The sequence below is a fragment of the Amblyomma americanum genome, chromosome 1 (assembly GCF_052857255.1).
Source record: "Amblyomma americanum isolate KBUSLIRL-KWMA chromosome 1, ASM5285725v1, whole genome shotgun sequence".
NCBI lineage: Eukaryota > Metazoa > Arthropoda > Arachnida > Ixodida > Ixodidae > Amblyomma > Amblyomma americanum.
In genome coordinates, this window is record NC_135497.1 from 438,498,608 (window position 1) to 438,504,623 (window position 6,016).

General features: G+C 49.9%; 1 pseudogene; it reads left to right on the forward strand.

Annotated features, from left to right (window-relative positions):
• The first annotated feature begins 617 nt into the window (after positions 1-617).
• Positions 618-1,246, forward strand: LOC144115908 (uncharacterized; annotated as a pseudogene).
• Positions 1,247-6,016: the final 4,770 nt, after the last annotated feature.

A 6,016-nucleotide genomic window follows, 5' to 3' on the forward strand; every position in this document is an offset into this window, starting at 1 on the left:
GGAGATGCCACTACAGTGCGACTTTCAAGCGAAAAGTTATGATAGCCGCAGAGGCATCGTCGAACCTTCAAGCCGGGCGGGACTTCGGCGACGATGAGAAAAACGTCTGTCATTGGAAGGAACAACGACAGCAGCTTTTTGCGTGCGCCGCAACGAGGATGGCAGTTAGCGGACCAAAGAAAGGCCGTCACCACGAAGTGGAGACAGTTTTGGCCGACTTTGTCCGGATGCAGAGAGCAGCTGCCCTTCCAGTGACAACAGAAGTGCTCCAAGCGAAAGCTAGGGAACTTTCGAGGCAGCGAGGCCTAACGCCAAAGGATTTGAAAGCCAGATGGGGCTGGCTTCAGAAATTCATGAAGCGCTTCGACTTGAGCCTCCGACGTCGCACTTCAATCACCCAGGAGCTGCCAAGCGATTTCGAAGAAAAGCTGATAGCTTTTCAGCGCTACATGCTGCGAAAGAGAGAAGCGGCAGGATGCAACCTTGGGCAAATCGGCAGTGCCGACCAGACGGCTGTGTATTTTGATATGCCAGTGGCGTACACCGTGAATGAAAAGGGTGCCTAGGAGGTGATGGTGCGCTCTGCGGGCTACAAGAATCAACGCGCTACTGCTACTATGTCGTGGGACGCCCACGAAAGCAAAGTGTGCCTATCCCTTTCCAGATATATTGGGATAATTTCGCGGAATAAACATATTCTACCCGCAAAAACCAAGCTTAATCTGTACTATGCGTTCTTTTATTCTTATGTATCGTATTGCTTTCTTGTATGGGGACAAACCACAGCATCTGACATCCAGAAGCTTCTAGTACTGCAAAAAAGAATACTTCGCGTAATTGCTAATGTACCGTATGATGCTCCGACACGTCCTATCTACCAGCAATACAGAATGATACCCGTAACAAGAATGTTCGATTACAGGTTTTCATCGTTCTATAAAAAATTATAGCCGAAGACGACGCATTTTTTTCCGGCATTGTGACACTTACACCACATCGGACACCGTATGTGACACGACAGCGTATGATCTATTCATTACCACAATGCAGAACAAACTATGGCTTTTCCACACTAAAATACATTCTTCCGAAATACTTGAACACGCCATTTTACGACACGTTACACAGCATGTCTGTCTCGGCTATTCGAAATGTGTTTTCAAGCTAGGTGCCACAGTATGTGTACCCATGTATAGAACTCTATTGCATTGAACTGTAAATTTTGTGTAAAACCTTTATTCTGTTGTGCGGAAATACTACTTGGCAGCATGGCAGTTTGAGAATTATGCCTGTGAAAATGCATGCGAAAGCATGAACTGCAGAAGGTGTGTATGGCAGTATCAGCAGTGATGCATGAAGTGGTGGAACGGGCTCGGATGTTTGTGGCTGTGTTATGGTTGTAGCACACATGCTGTCAAAACCCGCATATAATACGAGCTGTTATTTGTAGATTACAAAATGGAATAAAAGTTTTCATCCGTGTAGAATGCGAATGGGGAAAGCATTGCACTGGAATCATTTATTTGCCCTGCATTTTGCACTTGACTCGGCGACTCTGTGAACACTCGTAAGGCGTACGCATTGCACGCTTGCACATCCAGTGCCACCTTGCACCATGAGTCGAAAAGGGGCACACATCTCCATGTGCCTGGTGCTGCCTTGGTCCCCCTCTTGTGCTGACACGCTTGATCAGAGAATTTCATGGCGTGAAGAAAAGAGCAGCTCACACTCGCTGCAGGAGCCACCCAGTCCTTTGATTGTTGTAAACCGGTGTATCTGTTTCGATGTGCGTGCGGAATGGCAGCGCATGCGCCAATATCTGGCATGTACTACAGATATGGGCTTCGCTGCATGTGCTGTCTGGCTCCAGCATATGTGCATGCACACCCAGTAAGTGTTTTTAGAGCCAGGGCTTTATTCAGTGTCGTCGTCGGGTGTGCAGTCTTCTCGGAGTCCCTTGTCAGAGATATCTTTCCATTGAAATTCTTTGTTGCCCTAGAGCGCATTCAATATACTACATTTCTTAAAAGTGTGACCGACAAGATCCTTGGCAATGCTGGCCCAGCAAGGCGTGGCTTGGGAAGCCCGTTTCAGCTGTCTGGCGGTAGTACTGTAGAACCCCTCTGTAGTAAAGTAGCTCAGACCCGTAAAAATCTTTTCTATATCAGTGTCTGTACAATATCAGTTGTTGGTGATGGCATTGCTCTGACTATGCGTTCTCGCTGCTTACTAAGTATGATGTGTTGGTTTATGAAAGAAACAGAAATACCTTACATCCTGCTGTTATAGTCTCTTTTTTTATGTGATAATTATTATCAGTTATCACATGTTATCACGTTTTCAACTTTGTCTTCGTCTTTTCGCCTTGTGGAAGTACTGATGCCAGTTTAATACCATGCGAAAACCAAAGCTTTGCATGATCATGGTGTCATCTTCCGTGGCCTCATCATCATTTGAAGGGGCTCTGAAACACCTTCCAATGAGAGCACATCAACTTGCTCAATCACTGCATTGGGTTGTTGTGAACAGCTGAGCCAAATATAACACTTCTACACGCAGCAGAAAACCCACTATCATGCGCGAGAATGCACTTTTTCATGTTCGCACCCTCATCCATTGCTCGCACCTGCGTATACAGTCGAGCCTACATAAAACGGCCCCACTTAAGACGAACTCTCGCTTATAATGAACGAGACCTGTGTGACCGTCAAAATTTACATTGTTTCAATGGCACAAAGTCACATGTATAACGAACGTCATTAAGCCCTGCTGATCGGTTACAGCGAACGGACGGCGTAAACCCGGCACCGCGATGCGAGATAACCTGCCTCCGACCCCTCTGTGCACTCGACGCGCGGCATGTTTTCCTGAGACTCTGCGCAGGCCAACTGCCCGCCCCGTTTCGCGCCGCTCTCGAGCGAGCTACCCTTCCCCGCCGACGCGCCTTCCAATTTAGCTGGGCCAACCCACGGGGGGTGGCACACGGCCGCGGTCATACATCAAGAAATACAGGTGGATGGGCTCTCCTTTCGAGCCCCAGGCACAACACAAGCTGAAGGTGTTGCCATCGCCCTAGCTGCTTCTGATTCAAAATCCAAACACATAATAACAGACTCGCGTTCGGCATGTCGCAATTATGAGGCTGGCTGGATAACTCCACTAGCTGAATGAATACTAAGGAACTGCAGCCGGGATACCGATCCTACTTCCCGCTGTCTGGTTTGGACTCCGGGCCGTCAGGGCCTAGCAGGAAACGAAGCTGCAGACGTGGCGGCCCGAGCACTCATTCACCGGGCGTTCCCATTGGCTCCTGAGCACTTGGAACCTGAAGGTAGCGGCTTACTCTCCTTCAAAGCTATCACATCCTATTATAAGGATAGGCATCGCCTCTACCCGGCCCCTGCAAAGGGACTGGGGAAAGCAAACGAATGCGTTCTACTCCGATTATTCATGAACAGAATGCTGTGCCGGGCAGTACAAAAACACTTCGATCCCGCGTTCAGTGGCAGGTGCAAACACTGTGGAGAGGTGGCTGACACCTACCACATGGTTTGGGCTTGCCAGCGCAACTCAGCTCTCTCCCCCCACCCCAACCCTACCAGAGAGGAATGGGAGGCGGCCCTGCTTGGCTGTTCGGACCTTCAGGCCCAAAGGGCTTTTGTCAAGAGGGCTAAGCTGGTGGATTCGACCTGTGGGGTCCCGGAATAAGGACTCCACCCATTGCGGGGCTCTTTAGAGAGCCTCACCTCTTTCTTTCAATAAAGGCTTTTCACCACCATTGCAACATTGCCCTCCCGCCGCTCCTCGCAACTCCGCTTCCCTCTCCTCACTATCTTGCTAATCTGTGCGTGGCCTCTGCGATCAACCGCGCCGCCGCCCGAGCCAATCACGGAGGCCACGCTCCGTGAAGCAGGCCTTGCGTGGGAGCCAAGAGGTGGCTGCACTGACGCTCACGGACGCTCCTCATTGGTCTCTCCGCTGGCGCTGTGCGCCTGTATCCTTAGCTTGATTGCCGCCTGTGCACGTTGCATGTCTACCTCATCGCGCGCTTTTGTCACTGTTATTGCGGTGCGGACGTTTCGTTGGCTTCGTTCAAATCTCGGGAGGACGGGAACATCGTGCCCATTTTCATTGTATTCAGCGGTAGAGATGATGAAAACGGCCTGGGTGGAGGTGACTGCCACTGGCGAGTGGAACTGCTTCCTCAAGGCCGGCTCCGTCGACTTAGTGTCTGATGCCGGGTCTGATGCTCCGGAAGATGATCAGCCCGGCGGCGATTTGTGGCAGCGCGTCGTCGACTCTGACGTAAGGGGTCATGACATTAGTTGTAATGATTTTATTTCTGTCGATGACGACGCCGATACTGCGAAACCGTGCACGGACGAGGGCATTGTTTCTGAAGTGCGGGACGAATCAGATGAGGATGAAACTTCGGAGCCACCACCCATAAGTGCGCCTGTAACAACGGGCTACACAGAGAGCCCCAGACAACTTCTCTATGCCAAGGGCCTCAGCGATAGCACGCTTCTGCTTTAAATAAACTGGAAACCTTTTTCATTGGATCTGCGCTGCAGAAACAGATGGCCATCACGGATTTTTCGGAAAGAAAAAATTTTGTGTTTTGACAAGCAGCTGTCTTTAAAGCTGTGGTCCACTTACTACAAACTTCGGGATATAACGAACGGACGCCGCATGACGCTCATGTTCGTTATAAGCGGGCTCCACTGTGCAAGGTGAGAGATTGCTATTCGTTAGGTTCTTTCAGACGTCAGGCAGCTACCATGGCTGCTGCCAATAAGCCGAGTAGCTCTGGCGGGTCAGGAAGCTCTGCTCCCCGGAGGTGGGGCCGGCAGAGGAGCGCCGCCCTTTCAGCGTGCAAAAAGTGGCAAGAGGAGAGGGAGAGGCATGCAGACGATGAAGCTCAAATTTTGACTATAGATAACTAGGCATCTACGAAGCGCATTAAAAAAAATTGTTACTGGACAATATTCGTAAAGCGGCTTGCTTGAACGTTCCAGCCATACCGCAACTTCATTAGAGCCTTCTTTCAGAGCCCCTTCAAAGGCAGTAAAGAAACCTGCGCAGTGCCGCCGTGCCTCCGCTTCTTGCTGCCGTTTCCTCGTGCTTCGTGTTGCCATGCTAAGAACGGACACTCTTTTCTTCCGTCTTGTAGTCCTCACTGTACTTTTACAGGCTTTTCTTTCTCAGTGACCCGCGCCACCTGCTAGCTTTACTTTTCCGTGCACGCTGCGCGCTCTGCCTCACGGCCGCAAAGTCTTCAAAAAGTTGGCTTCTCTTCGCAGCTGACTAGCTTAGTGGTGGAGCCACCTCAAAGCGCACTGTTTTATTGTATTTGGTATCTATATGCCTCGCGATCCTAGACTTTGTGCGAGCCGTGATGTCATTATTCCACGGGAAGTACGTCAGCACAGCCAGATGCATTTTACTATAGCCGTTTCTTCGAAAAAAAAAATGCGTAGTCTGCATTCACATTTCTGAAAAAAAAACAAACTTCGAGGTCGTTTACACATGGCCTTTAAAGGGACAGTGAGGAGAACTCTATCAATTCTTTTTTGTTAGCAAAATCTGATAGTTCGGCATTTCATGGCTTTGTTACCGCTTTTCCAGGAGTGAAAGATGCATTTATTTCAAGGAAATTTCGATTCGAAGCTGAAAAAGTTTTTCCCGTCGCTCTGATTCAAACTCGGCGCCCTCTTATGACGTCACGGCTCCCTCTTATGACATCATAGGATGGAATGACATGAAACGTGACGTATACGCAGACTCCATGATTTCTGGCGGCTAGCTGCGTGGTCTAGCAGCAGCCGAAATTAAAGTTTCCGTCGCCACACGTTGAAGGCATCTATCGGGGGTCACTACCGTCGCTTCGTTTACGCTTGCACCGACGTCTTGCCAGCGTTACGATCGATCCCGTTCCCGAACCCGACAACGAAGTTCTCGCAAGAACTCCGGCCTGTATTTCAGCGACCTCAGCCCCACAGAGCGTGCGATGCTT